The sequence below is a fragment of the Mastomys coucha genome, unplaced genomic scaffold, assembly GCF_008632895.1.
Source record: "Mastomys coucha isolate ucsf_1 unplaced genomic scaffold, UCSF_Mcou_1 pScaffold16, whole genome shotgun sequence".
Taxonomy (NCBI): domain Eukaryota; kingdom Metazoa; phylum Chordata; class Mammalia; order Rodentia; family Muridae; genus Mastomys; species Mastomys coucha.
Genome location: NW_022196898.1, coordinates 73,917,667 through 73,936,130, shown reverse-complemented (window position 1 = coordinate 73,936,130; position 18,464 = coordinate 73,917,667). Strand labels below are relative to the sequence as shown.

The 18,464-nt window shown below is 37.9% G+C and overlaps 1 protein-coding gene across 1 annotated transcript in view; it reads right to left on the bottom strand.

Moving 5' to 3' along the window:
- Arsj (arylsulfatase family member J) overlaps positions 1 to 18,464 on the bottom strand; it is an 80,899-nt gene that overhangs the window by 29,977 nt on the left and 32,458 nt on the right. The gene's annotated exons all lie outside the window — the stretch shown is intronic.

Below are 18,464 nucleotides of genomic sequence, written 5' to 3'. Positions count from 1 at the left end.
AAAAAACTAAAAAATAACCTCCCTATATACTATACACACACACACACACACACACACACACACACACACATCCCACTGGATCTTAAAAATGAATAGAAGTAGAGGTCATTGAGTTAAAGGAAACAACACTCAGAAAGGTAGGTATTGCATATTTTTGCTGAAATGTAGAGCTATGAATAAAGAAAGAGAAATAGAGGCAGGAAAGTAGAACAGGGACTGCTAGGGATACTGCAGGATAGGATGAGTTAAGGGTAAGTGCAGTAAGATGAGCGAATGTAACCCAAGTACATTATATGCATATGTAGACTTGCTACAATTAAATGTGCTATACTTACAATCACTATATGCTGATGATATTTCTAAAGTGTGGCCGGTGCCTTCAGCTTGGCCAGTTGTAGCCAAACTGAATTGTGGCCCCTTGAATGGTTTAGAATAATTCTATTCCATTCTGGTTTTATTGCATATTTTTCCAAGAATGCTTAAAACAGAGAAATTGTAGGCATGGTGAATGGACCTTCATATTGGTCCTGGTGTCAGGAATGTATTATAATAATCTAAAAACCAAGATATAGTGGGTTGAACGAAATCATCTTTGATCCAAACTCTGAGGACATGACTGGTCTTGCTGTCACCCAGGACTGTATTTCTGTTGCAAAGCTCCAACAAACTGTGCTGTGAATAATCTCAGGTCATTCTGCCTTTTGACAGAGTTGTTCAGGAGCAGTGGCTACAAACAGATTCCATCAGAAGAGAAAGGAGGCAGGAATGTAGCCGGGAAACAGCTCAGCAAGGAGAACAATTTGCTATTGCTTAGGCAACTGGCAATTGCCTGGTTTTCATTTTCACTGTTGTTGCTAAGCAGAATTTGAGAATAGACATATTTTTAACTAATTAGCACTCATAGTTGGGCCAGAAAATTGGTTCACCCAGAGTACTACATCCATCATAACCACGCTAAAGTTAAGTGTTATTAGGGAAGGTTAGACTCTGAGGAAGTAAAGGGGCGTATAGGAGACAGGAAATTCTCTAAAAGTTACAGTGTGTGAAGCCACAGACCTCTCAAGAACAAGATATCAACATGGATGGAACCATGGCGACAACCTAAGTGGGACACAACTCACACAAATCATCCATCCCCTAAGCAAGTGTTTCAGAAATGGAGTCAGTTTCGGCTGAACGCCCAGTCTCTTAACTGGTAAATGGCTCAAAGTCATCCAAGGAATATCAAAAGATATTACATAGGCTACTGTCTGTTACCTAATTTTCATTCTCAATGTGGTTGCTAAGAAGATTTTGAGAATAGACCTATTTTTAACTAATTAACAGATCAGCAGTCATACTTTGACCAGAAAATGGTGAACATGAAGAAGCTTTCTTTTATTATTTTACAAAGTTTTTATTCTAATTTTATTTGTTAAATTTTGTTTGTGTGTATATTGGGTACACATTCATGTGTATGCTGGAGCAAGTGACCATGAGCACTGTGGCGGCTAGAAGGGCCATGCTCCATCTCATTTCCTCACGAATGGGTCTCTTGATGAACCTGAAGTTAGGACAGCAGCTGCCACGCCTCTGCTAACCTTCTGTCTCTGCCTTCCATAGCACTGGGGTTACAGGTGCACCTGGCAACGCCTAGATTTTTATGAAGGTTCTGGGAATTCATCCTCACATCATGTCTCCAGGTTTGCACAATAAGTCCACTTAACCATTGAGGCATATCTTTCGTCCATACATCTTATTTATATTCTTATCCTCTCAGAAGCCTCCAAATAAGTCTCGTCTCCTAAAAACACCTGTTTTCCCAGCCTCTTTTCAGGTACTGTTCTTGCTGCACTAAGGTCCAGCGTCCTGATGTCTGCATTTCTCCTTAGCTCAACTCCAACACCACATTGTACTTTACCATGTGCAAATCACACGCAGATAAACTGAGTTCCTGTGTAATCCGTGACTCCTATTGGCTTCTGACATTTCTCTTTCTGTTTTCATCTCTAGTGTGCTGGAATATTGTCCTCTCTGGAGCTTTCACTTAGCTAGGAGCACAGTTTGCTTTGTCTTGAGTTAATAAAAATACAATAGTATTTTAAAAGGCTTGCGTTTTTCTGGATGGTGGAAGCTGCTCTGTCCTGTGGAGTTTAAGCCACGGTTTTGTTCCAGTGCATCTGGAAACAGGTTTGCTACTATCCCTGCATCTTGCTATTGCTTAAAAATACTTTTTCTTTCCTTTTTTTCTATACATATAACTTTGATCATCGTGTGATCAGACTGTAGAATGTACCCCACTTTTGCTTGGCTCTTGGCTTCTGTCAAATGTTACTCAATCCACTTCATTATCCACAATGAGTATCCTATTGCCTTGAACTCTTGGTGACTTGATGTCTCCTTTTCCCAGAGCCTTCTCTTTTGAGCTATGGTCTCCAATGATCATGATTTGGAGGACTTAAAAATTGCCAATTTTTAAAGGCATAAATTACAGTTTGTAGTACTTCCTTTTTTTTTCTTTTTTCTTTTTTAGACTCTTTATTGATTTAAGTTTTATTACATTATGATGAGGAAAGATACATGATTTCAATTCATCTGAAATTGTTAACATTTAAAAACACATTTTATGTAAATAGAATCACATCATGTACTTGTTTCCTTTTTGTACTCCAATTCTACCCAGAGAGCCCCTCCAATTCCTACCATACCTTTTCTTTTTATTATTTTGTCATAGTCTTTAAAATTCGTAAAATATTGTAACAATAAAAATGAGTATCCTAAAAATTGTTTGATATAAAACAACAAACAATTGAACAGTCTTATATAGATGTTTGTCTACAGCAATAGTGAAAATACATATGTTTTTCTCAATATACATTTTAAATAACTACAAACATATTAGCTGTATATTTTAAATTAATACATCACCACCCAAAATGGTCTGGGCCTTCTACACCTTCAATAGCTAATTAAGAAAATGCCTTGCAACCAGATCTCATTGAAACATTTTTTCTCAATTAAGGTTCAATTCTTTCAGATAACTCTAACTTGTATCAGGTTGATAAAAAAAAAACAAAAAACAAAAACAGCCAGTACAATATTCCTTGAGCCAGAATATTTCTCCTACCTTTGATTTCGATTAATTTGTACTACTGTTTTGGACACATAAACAATATTAATTTTTGGAATATAAATTTTACAACAGTTTCTCTGTTAACCTAAATATATTTTCAATTAAGAGCAAATAAATTACTATAATAAATAGTAGTTTCATAACTCTACTCAAAATAACAAACTTTCTTTTTTTCTTTTATTTTATTCTAATTTTTTTAAACTTTTATTGCATTATGATGAGAAAAGTTACATGATTTCAATTTATCTGAATTTGTTAACATTTAAAAACATATTTTAATTAAATAGAAATTATAAAAGTTGTTTGATAAAAACAACAATTTAACAGTCTTATGTAGATGCTCATCTACAGCAATAGTGAAAATACATTTTTCTCAATATAAATTTTAAATAACTCCAAACATATTAGCTGTAAAATAATACATCAATATTTAAAAATAATACATCACTACTAGTATTTTCTTAAATGAACATGAATATATAAAGTCTTTTTGTTTGTTTTGTATTTAGTAGAGTTTAAAATCTTGGTTCTTACTGTGGTACAAGACATTGGGTTTCATTGTAATAAGGCTGAATTTCAATGACCCTCACATCACCAAAGGATTTTACCTCCATCGTAGCTAATCTGAGAGTTGATAGTTCTGCTGCACCAAGAAATGAATTGTAGGCTCGATTTTTGGATACAGACTTCCTGCTATGATCAAGGCTATTTGACTTGAGTGAGTGACTTTACTTTCAGCCCACAGAGAACAGGTTACATTCATTTAAGAAATGGTATAGGTATTAAGATGGTCTATCCATAAAGTCATTCACCAACTGTTTCAATGAACAATGGTTCTGCTTGGAGGGTGGCACAGACATTAGGTGAGGGTAAGAATTTGGTTCATTAGCTGTAATAATTTGGAAAAGCATTCATCTCAGAAAAATAGTAACTTATAATGCCCTCTTCTTCCACCTTGATAAAATACTTATAAACATCAAGCAAAGCATTCAGTCTTACTCTTTGTTTTTCTCTTACAAGTCACCTCCCAAGTTAATTTCTATGTTTCTTTTGACTGTTTAATACTTTTCAAATATATAAGCTGTTCTGAAGACCATAATATAGTGTAGAAACCTCAAATAAACAATCCTACTAATAGAGAGGCCGAGATAGAAGAAGCCTGATTTCAAGATCATTATGTGGTACGCAGCAAGACACTGTCATGTACAAACAAGCAGAAAGTACACTTATATATGGATTGTACACTATTGGACCTATTTCTCCAATTACCAAATTAGAGAGAGCACAGGATGGCAGCCAACAAATTTCTAATTCTTCATATTTTTGGATTTCAATCGATTGGGACATGTTGGTAACAGTAATTTTCATATTAAGATATTAAGAAAAAGTGTAATTGTTACTTCCTGCTATTTTTGTTGTTAGAGGTGGAATTTTGTTTGTGTGGGTTTGTTGAAAAGTTACTTTCTTGCTTCTTCTAGGGTGTAGTTTCCCTCCTTATATTGGTGTTTTCCGTCTATTATCCTCTGTAGGGCTGGATTTGTGGAAAGATATTGTGTAAATTTGGTGTTGTCATAGAATATCTTGTTTTCTCCATCTATGGTAATTGAGAGTTTTGCTGGGTATAGTAGCCTGGGCTGGCATTTGAATTCTTGTAGGGTCTGTATGACATCTGCCCAGGATCTTCTGGCTTTCATAGTCTCTGGTGAAAAGTCTGCCATAATTCTGATAGGCCTGCCTTTATATATTATTTGACCTTTTTCCCTTACTGCTTTTAAAATCCTTCCTTTGTTTAGTGCATTGGTGTTTTGATTATTATGTGAGGAGAGGAATTTCTTTTCTGGTCCAGTCTATTTGGAGTTCTGTAGGCTTCTTGTATGTTCATGGTCATCTATTTCTTTAGGTTAGAGAACTTTTCTTCTATAATTTTGTTCAAGATATTTACTGGCCCTTAAAGTTAGAAATCTTCACTCTCTTCTATATCTATTATCCTTAGATTTGATCTTCTCATTGTGTCCTGGATTTCCTGGATGTTTTGGTTAGGAGCTTTTTGCTTTTTGCATTTTCTTTTACTGTTGTGTCAATGTTTTCTATGGTGTCTGCTGCCCCTGAGATTCTCTCTTCTATCTCTTGTATTCTGTTGGTAATGTTTGCATCTATGACTCCTGATCTCTTTCCTGGGTTTCCTAACTCCAGGGTTGTCTCCATTTGTGATTTCTTTATTGTTTCTATTTCCATTTTTAGATTCTGGATGGTTTTGCTCATTTCCTTCACATATTTGTTTGTTTTCCTGTAGTTCTTTAAAGGATTTTTGTGTTTCCTCTTTAAGGGCTTCTAATTGTTTACCTGTGTTCTTCTGTATTTCTTCGAGGGAGTTATTTATGTCCTTCTTAAAGTCCTGTATCATCATCATGAGAACGGATTTTAGATCTGAATCTTGCTTTTCTGGTGTGATGGTGTGTCCAGGACTTGCTATAGTAGATGAATTGGGTTCTGATGATTCCAAGTAACCTTGCTTTCTGTTGCTTATGTTCTTACGATTGCCCCACCCCCTGCCCCTGCTATCTGGTTATCTCTAGTGCTACCTGCCCTTGCTAAATCTGACTGGAGCCCGTCATTCCTGTGAACCTGGCTGTGTCAGAACTCCTAAGAGTCAAGCCGTCTTTGTGATCCTGTGATTCTTCGATCCTGGATCCTTCGATCCTGGGCCCATTCGAGTGCCTGGGAGTAGAGCTTCCTCTGGGTGTTGTGGGACTGGGTGTAAAATTTGCTCCCAAGGTCTGCTTAGGGCACTGGCCCAGACAGACTAGAAGGAACCCGTGCCACTGGGCTGGCAGATTTCCTGAGTGCCTTGGTCCTGCTGGTCCCAGTTGCTCCAGGTATTGGGACAGATGCGTCATCCTCACTTCTGATCCTCTGATACTGGATGTGTTAGAATGCCTGGGAGTGGAGCTTCATCTAGGTGTTGTGGGACTGGATGCAAAATTTGAGCCCAAGATCTGCTCAGAGTACTGGCCTCGACAGACTGGAAGCAACCTGTGCCACTGGGCTGACAGAGTTCCTGTGTGCCTGTGTCCTGCTGGTCCCAATTACTCCCGGTGTTGGGACAGATGTTATGTCCTCCTCACCTCTGATTCTCTGATGTAGTACTCCATTTCTAATCACTGATACACTCTTTCCTGGGAAAATCTGAATCTGTTGAGATTACTAATCTGTCTATTCAACCTATCCGTTTCATCGTTCCTATCCTTTTTATCTCCTTGTTGAGTCTGCATGTATGGGCTGGTTTTTTTCCATTATCACTATGTCATACTCTTTTGTTAAACTCGAGTTCTGTCTATGTTCAGGGACTGGCAAAGTAATTCCCAGAGGAAAACCTAAAATGATGCCCACTCAATGCTTTGGTCTGAATGCACCCTAGAAATTTTCACGCAACTTAATTACCAATGTGATAACATTAAGTTGCAGGGTCTTCAGGCAGTGATTAACTCATGAAAGAGGAACTACTATGAATAGAATTGTTCTCCTATAAAAGATGTTGGGGAGAACTTTCTAAACCCTTTCATTTTTTTCTGCCATAAGAGGACAAATGAAAAGTCAGTATTTTTGATACTTACCTGATCCTAGCTCTGATGGTGCCTTAATCTTGCATATCCAGTCTCCAAAACAAAACATGTTCCTATGATTTACAAATCACCTAGGTTAAGATTCCTTGTATATCAGTTTAAGTAGACTGATACACTGATCTCACGCTAACGTTATGGCTACTCCCCTCCAGCAGCCTCTTAGTGTTGGTCTACTTCTATCAGGTTTCTCTTCTTCATTGCTGTCCTTTCCTAGATAACTGTCATATTATATTCTCCTCAGTTCCTAACTCATCTGCTCTCCAGACTGCTAAACTTGTCTCCTATATTGCAAATGAAACAAAAGGTCAGCTTGTGTTCTGCTTTCTGTATTACCTCAATTTAATACTCCATTGTTCTGTGCCCATTCGTTCTCTTCCTTTCATGATCACCACCATGGCCAACCCTTACTTTTCACTAAATCCTAACTTCTCCAACAACACTCTACAGCCTCCAACCCACCATGTGAACATATATGCATAGCACACACACACACACACACACACACACACTCAAAACAGAGCCGTGACGTGTGAATATTCATATATACTACACACACATACACATGCACAATAGTTAAGAAGGAGCGTCCTTCCCAGTAATTTTGTTACTCTCCAGGATTAGCAAAACCTCCCTCTCCATTGGACCCAATGACTTATGCATGTTTCGCTGCTATTCCATCTTACAAAGCACCTTTTTCTTTAATGAAACTTATGTTTTCATATGCTGCCTATATTCTCCTTTCATTTATAGCAAACCTTTGTGAAACATGCAACCTTTCTACTCAACTGTACCTTCCCATAATTGTTTTGTGCTGTTCTAATAGTTTCTGTAGGCATCATTGACTCTACAAACCATCAATGGCCTCCATGTTAGCAAATCCATCAATTTATTTTTTCTTCTCACTTGATTTCTGAGCATTTTTTGACAAAGTTCCTTTTATGTGTTTTTTTCCCTGTTGGGTTTTGAACATTGTCTATCTTATGTTTTTATATCTCATTGATCTTCCCTTACCCAGAACAATAGCTTTTGAGTGAAGCCAACCCTGCTATTAAAAAGCATAATTACCTACAGTGTACACAAAATATTACCATTTCAGAACAAAAGACCTTTGAAATCATGGCTTCAACCTTTTACAAATCCAAGTATTAAGTGCCCCATCACCCAACTAGTTCAAGAAAACCCAAATCAGTATGAGTCCTGTGACTTTACCTGAATCTGTTCTGGAGCCATACCCAGATGTAATGGCCCATGGCAAGTGTTACAGTATGAGTCCTGTGACTTTACCTGAATCTGTTCTGGAGCCATATCCAGATGTAATGGCCCATGGCAAGTGTTGCTTCTTGTTCTAGGCTTTCCCCACCTTTTGAATAAGAGATAGAGTACAATCGCTGACTAGGTGATCATCTTCAATTACATCAAGCAGGGGAAATGAGAGATCTGCTTAGTTTTTTATTTTATTTTAGCATCAAGTGTTCCTAGTAGTATTTCAGAGATTTTCCTTAAAATTGAATGAGCCATAATATGAAAAATTAGCACATTTATTTTGAAATTACTAAATAGTATCCATAATGTTTGTCCCAACATAGCTTAGATTCTAAATGATTTTCAACTGTTCTAAGCTGTGACCCTTTAATACAGTTCCTCATGCTCATAAATTTATTTTTTCCAATTTCAGAGCCCTTGTACACAATGTAACCTCAGCCAGAATGCCTTTCTCCCCTGGCAGCACTCAGGCTATCACATCTCAGCGTTCAGCTGTGAGCTGGGAAGCTGTCCCCTCATTGGACCCTCATTATATCCTCACAACTAAAAGAGAAGCAGGTGGCAGATACTGTCAACACTTTTAAGACATCAGAGCAACTTTGAGCCCCAAGGTAATGAACTTTAATTACAAAGAACTTAGGGTCCGTCCCCAGTCTAAACTTTGTGGTGTTTTGGTCTAAGATGTGTTAGTGGGTGTGTTTGTGTGTGTGTGTGTGTGTGTGTGTGTGTGTGTGTGTGTGTGTGTGTGTGACTTTTGCTAGGTAGCTATGAACAAACTCCAGACAGGGCACGAACAAAAGACCAAAGAAATAATTTTACCCTCTTCTAGTTTGATGAACCAGTAAGCTTACTGGAGTTAATCTCATGAGCATTAGATTCTCAAAGGCAGCTGCACTACTGTGGGGTGGCAGTGGGAGACACACCAGAATGGATGACAGTTTTTAAATCTGAAAACAGAACCTCATGAAACTGGAAGCTTCTATAAGGCAAAGGACATAGTCAATAAGAAAACTGGCAACCTACAGGCGGGGAAAAAAATCTTCATTAACCCCAAATTCAATATAGGGCTAATATCCAAAATATATAAAGAACGCAAAAAGTTAATCACCAAAAAACCAAACAACCCAGTCAAAAAATGGGGCATAGAACTAAACAGAGAATTCACAACTGAAGAATCTCAAATGGCTGGGAAGCACCTAAAGAAATTTTCACTTAGTGATCAGAAAAAGGCAAATCAAAATGACCCTGAGATTCCACCTTACACCTATCAGAATGGCTAAGATCAAAACCTCAGGTGACAACACGTGTTAGAGTGGATGTGGAGAAAGAGGAAAATTTGTCCATTGCTGGTGGGATTGCAAACTGATACAACCACTCTGGAAATCAATCTGGAGGTTCCTCAGAAGATTGGAAATATATCTACCTGAAGACCCAGCTATACCACTCTTGGGAATATACCCAAAAGATGCCCCACCCTACCACAGGGACACATGTTCCACTATGTTCATAGTGGCCTTATTTGTGATAGCCAGAAGCTGGAAACAATCCAGATGTGCCATGACAGAAGAATGGATACAGGAAATATGATTCATTTACACAATGGAATACTACTCAGCTATTAAGAATAAGAACACCCTGAGTTTTGAAGGCAAATGGATGGAACTAGAAAATATCACCCTGAGTGAGGTAACTCAGATCCAAAAGAACATGCTTGGTATGTACTCACTAATAAGTGGATATTAGCCATAAAAAATTCTGAATACCCAAGATACAGTCCACAGAACTCAAAAAGGTCAAGAGGCTGAAGTGCCCAAGTAAGGATGCCTCAGTCCCTCTTGGGAGAGAGAAGAAAGCAATCATAAGTTGGTAGGGAGGGAGGGAGCTGGAAGGGAAAGTAGATGGGAGGGGAATTTCAGGGGGGAGAGGGGAACCTGATCTGGTATTGGGTGAGGGAAAAGGACTGAAGCCCTGAGAATCAGCAGAAAGAATGGGAAGAGGCAACCTCAGGAAATAGGAGGTTGGGGGGATGGTGGAGAGGAGGTGTGGGATGTAGAGCAGTCGGAGGGTGGATGAGGGGGCAGGGAATGGAATATAGAGTGTAAAAAAGTAAATTAATTAAAAAAAAATCTGAAAACAGGATTCCTCTGAACCATGTGCAGTAGTCAGCTTGAACACTGTGGAGGGTCTTCCTGATCTAGCAATTATTACTGCTAGTAAAACCTTGGGAAGGATTCTTGACAATCTTGTGGCTTTCTGAGCATTCTGAGCCTTGGAAGTTTCCATGGATCCTGAGTCTTTTCAGTCTCCCTTCTCCTTTCCGGATAGAATATTTCCATTTGGAGAAGGAGGAAATATTTACACAACAGCTGGAAATCACCAAAGATATTCAAGAGCTGCTTTCACAAATGAGTGTCTATGACCACAGTAGAAAGATGTTCTGCACATTTGTTTGTTCCTGGTGTTTGCTTGTATGCTAAACTCAGTAAAGGAAATTGGGAAGTTTTAAGCAGATGAGAGATAAGATCTGGTTACTTAAAAAAAAAAAAAAACTATGGTAGACTTGTGTAGAATTGATTTGGTGTGGCAAGAAAAAGATAAACTCCTGGATTAAGTTCCTAGTTCTTCATCAAGTAAGCAGGTGTCTAAGGTTTCATTGATTTAGAATCAATTAGCCATCAAAGAAGATCTATTCACTAAAACAAAGTTGAAACCAACAAGTCCAACCAAATTATGTTCTCTATTAAAGAGGTTGTCCATGGCCTGGAAACAGGTTAAAGCAACTACCATGGTGTCCTTTCAGGGGCACGCTAGGGGGCGGGGCAGGTAGAGGACCTTCTGGGGACCATCATTTCTATAAGGTGGTCAGTGTTATGACTGTCAAGGGTGTTTTAGCAATGTAAGTGGTAGCAAATTAAGAGTAGTACACACTATTTTAACTATACTATATAATGTTGTTCATTAAAGATACATTTTATTTTTCTCTATAGAAAAAAAATTACCCCTTAAAATATATTTTAAAGTACTTTATATATATAAAAAATATATATATATACTTAAGTATATATATATATATAGAACAGTACATAATACTGTATATATATATAGTACAGTATTATGTTGATCAAATTCACTTTAACGTTTATAAGGATTTACATGATACCCTCCCAAATTCTCATTTGAATCAGTGGCAATTTAATTGCTCTTTCCTAAAGTTATGACTTTAATAAAATCTTGGATATATTTTAATTCAGGGTTGAGCATATTTTTAGCTTTTGAAGTTATGTGTTAGCATGGAGAACAGTAGTACACAGAAAAATCAACAAACATTTCTGGATTCAAATAGACAAATGATGCCATAGTTCTTTTTCAGTCTCTCCTCAATATTTATTTCTGACAAGGGGATAAGATAAGATAGAGGTACTTCAACCTTTACTATTGAAATTGATGATACTGTTTCTGTCACTGAATTCTGTGGAACTGATTCAAAGGCATGTAAATTAGGAGGAGGGTTTTTGAGGGATGAAGAGACATCATAAACAGCCATGGAAAACTGGCATAATTGCCCTCATAAACCCTAAAAATATTAACGTGCTCAGTACAGGCCACCTTTATGCTTCTATGGATCTATTTATATAAACAGATCTAATCATTACTGTTTAGAAATGGACTGGGTACTTTCTCTTGGTTTGTCTCCTTCCTTCTTCTTGAAGGAAAGTAAAACACTTCCCTTAAGTAATTTCCACACAGCTTCTTCTGTAATTTTAACCAACCATTTTGGTTGTTGATGGAACCCCTTAGGGGCTTGAAAAATATCAATTGGTTCAGAGTTGCTGAAAGAGTGATTTAGGAAAGCAATTTCTTATAAAATACTTTTCTTTCTATTCTTTGAAAAAAATTTCCCCCTAGAATCACTTTTCCCTCTTGGCATCAGAGTAATTTGGTTTGTAGTTATTGGAATGATTAAGTTAAAATAGTGTAAATCGCATTTAACCCTGTTTGCTGGTTGAATGAAAGACAGTGAGAAGGATTCCAGTTTCCCTCTTCACCTTTGTACAGCCTGTTTTCCATTTTGTTATCTGTCTCCTTCATTTTCCTTGAACTAGATAAAGCATGAACTGTACTTGCCCTACTTAATTAAAGCAATCAGCTCTTCTAATGTGGCCACCACCCTGGATTTACTTGTAATTGGCATGTACAAATACAATGATGTAGACACAAGAGGGTTTATATCAAGAAGACTTATATGTCAAATGACCTTTTAGCACCAAAAATAAATACATCAAAAGACAAAGGTACTGTTGACAATTTTAAAACGTCATGTTTTCCAAAGTGAATTACCACTTCTGTAGGGATATGATTTCTCATGTATTGTGTGGAAGCATCACCTGTCAATAAAAATCTGATGGTCAATAAATTGAGGCAGGATTAAAAGGTGGGGCATTTGGCAGAGAGAAGGGACTCTAGGAAAGAGAGGTGTGGGAAGACCCTCTGCTCAGACTGGGAGGAACTCAGACATACAAAACAGAAAAGAGGTAATTAACCCTGAGGCGGGCAGAGTAGTAGAAACAGGATAATTTAAGTTATGAGCTAACGGGATCAGGCCTAGCTTTGTAGTAGGCAGTTGTTTTTTAAATAAATAATAAGCTTCTGAGTCATTATCTGGGAACTGGGACATGGGTGGAAAGGATCACAGTTACACACCTCAAACTTTGCACATGATCAACACTTAACATTAGAGAGTAAAAGTAATAATGAAGTAAAAGGGTTTTTTTTATACCCCTTCATAATATACATCTATATGGGGAAATATTTTATAACTTTAATATGTAAAACTCTCCAAGTTTTTCTGATTTATATAATGTTCATTTCTATTTGCCTCAATAATAGTAATATATTTATAATATTGTAAATTTGCATAAATTATATAACTTCTCCCCACACATAACATTATAGCTTAGCAGTAGGTTTCACATCAAGACACAGTAACTATGTTGTTGATGTTACATGGATGTATCTCTTCTGTTCCATGTACAGAAGTTTCTGGCTTCTTATTTCCACTGTCCGTATGTCTTTACTTTTTAAATTACAAGAGTCAAATCATAACAGTATAGCAACAATAATTGTTTCAGAATTGGGAATGATGGTGGAAAACTCATCAGGCTGAGGCAGGAAAATTACAAATTCAAGGTTATCCTTGGCTGCATACAGAGTCTCATGTGTCCATTGTCTGCAGTGTAGGGATTACAGACATGCACAGGCTTGCTCTGGCTTCTTAGGTGGCTTCAGGAATCCAGTTTCAGGTAGGTGTGCAAAGTTGCACAAAAGGCACTAACTAAGAAGTCCCGGCCCTTCACTCCAGCCCATCCAGGTAGTTAACAATAACGGGTTCAATTTTGTGTTCACCCAGGCTCTGTTTGCTTAGAATCTCAATCAATAAGTACAGAACCACACCTCCTCCCACTGCAGTCTTTCACACATGTAGAGATTGCTCCTATCCTCTTGGGTTGTCGGTTACTTAGCCAGGCATCGTAGTCTGTGCTTCCTAGATCCCCTAAGCACATGCTTCATTCTGTCAGTCTGCTCTTAAAATCTGGCTCTGTGAGTTGAGTTTATACTCTGGATGTGTACTCAGTGGTTCAGCCTTCCATAGGACTACCGCTTTCCCGGATGAGATGCTCAGTGTCTGTGGGCTGTGCGTCTTCCTGTGAACTTCCAAGGAGAGAAAACTAAGATTTTCTATCTTAGTTGTCGTTAAGCCAGGTTGCCCTCATCCTGTAGAAGAGTGGTTTATTTTGTTGATCTTTGTTGAGCATTTCCTATTTCTTGAGACTGTCTCTCAACCTTCCTGCTATTTATAAGTCTTGAAAATAGTTGCTTTCTCATGCAGTGTATGGCCTCACCCTCCTGTTAATTTTAGTAAATATGTGTCAACACGTGAATTATGTTTGAGCTTGAGGTAACAGTACTTGGGTTAATGATGAATACTAAAAACAACTCTGGATGGCAAAAATCAACATTCTATTCATTACTCACTCTATTTTTTCATTTAAATCAATTGCCTTTTATATAAACTTTCCATATTGAATCTAAGACATAGCATATGTTTAACTTTCCCTGCTATCATGACGCTAGAACAAATTTAAACGATGTTCTTTTTGCATGCAGTCTTTGTAAATAATACAAGGTTCATTTTAGCGACAGCTAATGCCTTTAGTGACTTCCTTCATACAACCAGTTGGTTAGCAAAGAAGGATCTTTAATCACGGCACCTGTAGTAATTAATATAATTTCTAATGTTTCAACTGTTTCTCTTTTTGACATGGTACATTACCTTCAGTATTGCCATGAGTCTTCAATATCTATTCTTAATAATTTCATACATGGGTCTATGTTTAAAATGCAGCATGTAATTTAATCCACTCTGCTTCATGATTTAGCTAACTGCTCTTATTTAAGAGCTCTTAATTAAGAAAACCAAGGGTTTCAGTGGGAGGAAAAACCCCGGACGAGGCAGTACTGAAAGTAGTCACTAGAGGGCACTAGAGGGTTGAGAAATAGGTACCAAGCTGTGGCCTGGTCAAAAGGACAAATAGACCAGTTGGACCATTTAGGATGGGTAGTGGAAACCAGTTCCCAGCTATTTGTAGGAGAGATTAATCTCAGTCAGATTTATCCCCAAACTCCAGTTTAGAAGAAAATCCCATGAGAACATGGATACTATTGTGTCCAAGTCAGCTAGTAAGCACTCAACCAATCACAAAGCAATGTCAAAAGGTTTCCACCAAATCTAGGGCAGATGTCAGACAGTAGCCTTGACAACAAAAGCCTTGGTGTGATGGTTGGCGTGGTTGTCTGTATTTACAACTAAGATCAAAATGGTGTAGGGTCAGCATTCATAGACTCAATGTATTGACTACCTACCACATGTTGTCTAGAGAACCAAAATATCTCCCATGGTTGGAACAACTCTGTAAAAGGCTATTATGTCTATTTCACTAGAAGGAGACTGGGAACAGGGTTTTAAGAATTTAGACAGCATAGCCATGTTTGATATGAGCAGAAGGCAGCATAACTGTGTTGAACGGGCTATGTTCAAAGGCTGTAAGCGTGCTGCTCTAGTCATGAGAATGGCTGGGAAGAAACTTGTCCAGGAGCTTGGAACAGGGGATCTGATGGCAGTCTGCTTCAAGACCTGAGCCTCCCTCCCTGCTAGTCTCGGTAGAGAGGGGTGGGTGGGGGTCTGTCTTCTCACTAGTCACTCACAGTTTAAAGTTCATTATATAGTGGTCAACGACACAAACAAAGCTATCTATCGACACATTTGGTTTTCTTTAAAGTCTTGAGGAAAACATATGCCCTATAAGTATAATAGATAACTTAGTTTACTTGTATGCATTTAATAAAAATAAGTGCAAAGTACAGTAGCAACTCTAACATTCGATAAGATATGTACCATTTGCCCCGTCACTGTACCACCCTAGACTAAGTTAGTGAAAATGCATTAGGTCGTTAAGGGTGGGCATGCTTCAAGGACTAGAAACACATTGAATTTGTCCATCTGTAAATCTGGATGGATAAATCCAGTTTAAGTTAAAATGACTGGTGAAAGCTTAATAAATGAACCTTTAAAGAATTGACTAAAGTGACAAAGACCAAATACTCTGAAAACTAAAGGTGACTCCAAAGCTTAACTCATGAAATGATAAAGTCCCTGGTGTCGTAGACTCATGGCATGAGGTTAAATGAAATTGTTTGAAAAGGCCTGCAACTCAAGAGGAAGTATTTCTAGAAGGTATTTCTAGTATTCTATGTATTTCTAAAACACACTAGAATGAGCTATAATTGGGTTAGAATATTGTCTTTTTTATTTGGTTCTAAAATTATTGTATTGGCATCTTGTAAATTGTGATCTTATTTTTTTATAAACCTGATTGGATATTAAAGCCTTAAGAGTCATGCAGTACCTACCAGGTCCCAGGCACAGGCTAGATGAATGATTGTGGAGGTGTGTAAGGTGTCACATGTGAGCAAGACATTGCAAATAGCTGGGAGAACATAACAAGAGCCCACAGGGACATGGTGATAAATGGTACTGGCTCAAGAATGAGGCCCAGCAGGAAAGGGAGTTTGCGGGGTGGATTAATTTTTTAAATATTCCCGCAACACAATCCTTTTTTAAAATACAATTTATTATAGTTTTACTTTTCTGGGCTTCTAGGATCTTTCTCAGCAAAGGAGTAATCAACTATTTGGAATTTTGGAAAGGGACTTCTGGTTTCCCAGAGTGGCTAATATTTTAAATATTTGAATGAATTTGTTACATATATAGATACAGAAAAGCTATTAACAGGGATTTCCTATGGCTCTACCCCCATTCTGTCACATATAAATACAATATTCCTTTCAACTAATTCAAGTTTTCCTTTAAAATTAATAGATACAACTTCTATAATAGCATTTTGTCATTTAAAAAAAAACTCATTTTCAAGAAGTATGAAGTAGAAAATGTTTCAGATTTATGAACTAGAGGCCCACAATCATATTATTTGCTTATATTTTCAATTGTGTAAAATTTCATTTAAAATTTATTATAAAGTAAAGAAAGTAAGCAACATGCTGTACTTCAAAGTTGGCCTCAAGCTGTCAAAAGGTTTTTTTTCCCTTTATGTCATTTAAGGCTCAAACATAAAAGAGGAACTTTCAACATCATCTCTCTTATCTTTCACTATACACATTATCCCAAGGATGAAGATTCCCACAGTCCTAATGGTCATTTTTTTTTTAATGTACCAGAACAATAGATAGAGATTTATCTCACAGCAGCAGGACAGCTGGTCCCAACTCATAGCAGGCAGCAATGAAGCAACGTGCAACTTCCAAAAGTGGGCCGTTTCTAAAATGTCCACAGACATCCCACACCTATGTTCTAGGAGCCGTGGAGCCTCTCAGATACCATCTGGGGTTTGCTCTAGTGAGACAACCTCCTTCATTTTGCTGTTCTCTGTGTACTTATTTGTCTCGTGTTATTCTCATCTCCTCTTCCCTCCTATAAATGGAGCCCTGCTCTTTTCTCTCCTGTCTCAATTTCTTGACTGTTTTCTTCAGCATGTGCGAGCATCTGTTTGCGAGTCCGCGCCAGATGGATACAATTCATTATTGGGAAAAATCTGAGGAAAAAGGAGATCAAGATTCCTTTTACACAGGCAAGCGACAAAAGAAGGGTGGGACTGGATAAGTAGATACTGCCCAGGAGTACTCTGAAGCCACCTAGGGTTGGTTCCACCAGATGAGGGACTGTAGAAACCCAGGATGAGACTGGTCGTTAGCAGTGCAGGAGATCCACTCCACTTGCCATCCCTCCACCAACTGTAAGCGAAATCTATCAAAATCAACAAATAGCCTGGCTGTTATGGAGATAGTCACTTAACACAATACATCAACGTCTATACGGTCTTAGCTAGCTGTATGGTCATCTCAGTTATGTGTAATTAAATAAAAAAAAAATAAAAGAGTTGGGAAAAACCAATGGAGACACTCAGAAGCCCAGGTGACCTTGCAAAGACTAGGCTGTGGCTTTTCTTGTAAAGGAAGCTCCATGCTCCCATGAGTAGAGCTCAATAAATACCATGCAGATTCTAACGATTGACCTGTTGGGTCTTTTCCAGTCTACCGTTACTTTGTATAGCTTCTCTAACTAATACAATCCCCATTTATAGCTAAGGTAGCCAAGTCTTAAAATAGGACAGAGATTTAGTGGCCTATATCTTATAAAAAAAAAAAAAAAAAAAAAAACTTTAAAGCACACCTGTCAACTCCAACTGAGGTTTTTGGATTCTAAATCTGCTATTATTTCCCCACACAATGTGCTGGATCTTCAAAACTGTTTAGCCACAGTCTCCTCTGCAAGGCAGTCCTATCATGGTTCAGAATTTCATGCATTTTTCAGGAAATGTTAGTGTATAGTTTCCTATGTCATTTGGAGCTATGTCCTAACAGTTCCTGGAGATAGTACTTTAGAGCTCCTGATATCACAGGGAACGCTGAGGTTTTCCATGAAGGCCTGTGTATCAGAACTATCCCCTCCCCAGGGGCTGAGGTTTGAAGTTTGGGGAGACTAAAGCCATACAGCAACAGTGTTAGGCACACCCGTCTACTCCAGTCACATCTATAATATCGGGGATAAAATCCTGATAAAAGATAAGAGGCAATAAGAATCTAAAAGGAGTTCTGTGCCTCCTGGATTTCAGACTAGTAGCTGGTACCCCCTAACTCAGACGTGTTTCAGATTAGTCTCTCCAATCATCAACACGGCCTCATAATTAGGCATAAAGCTACCCCAAGTAATGATTTGTAAATGGTTAAGATTGGACATTGTCTCTTGGCGGACACAATGTTTCTAACTATCCTAGTTTAATGTTTTAAGTACTAGAGAGTAATTGAAAGGTTTCCCTCACACTAGGACATTA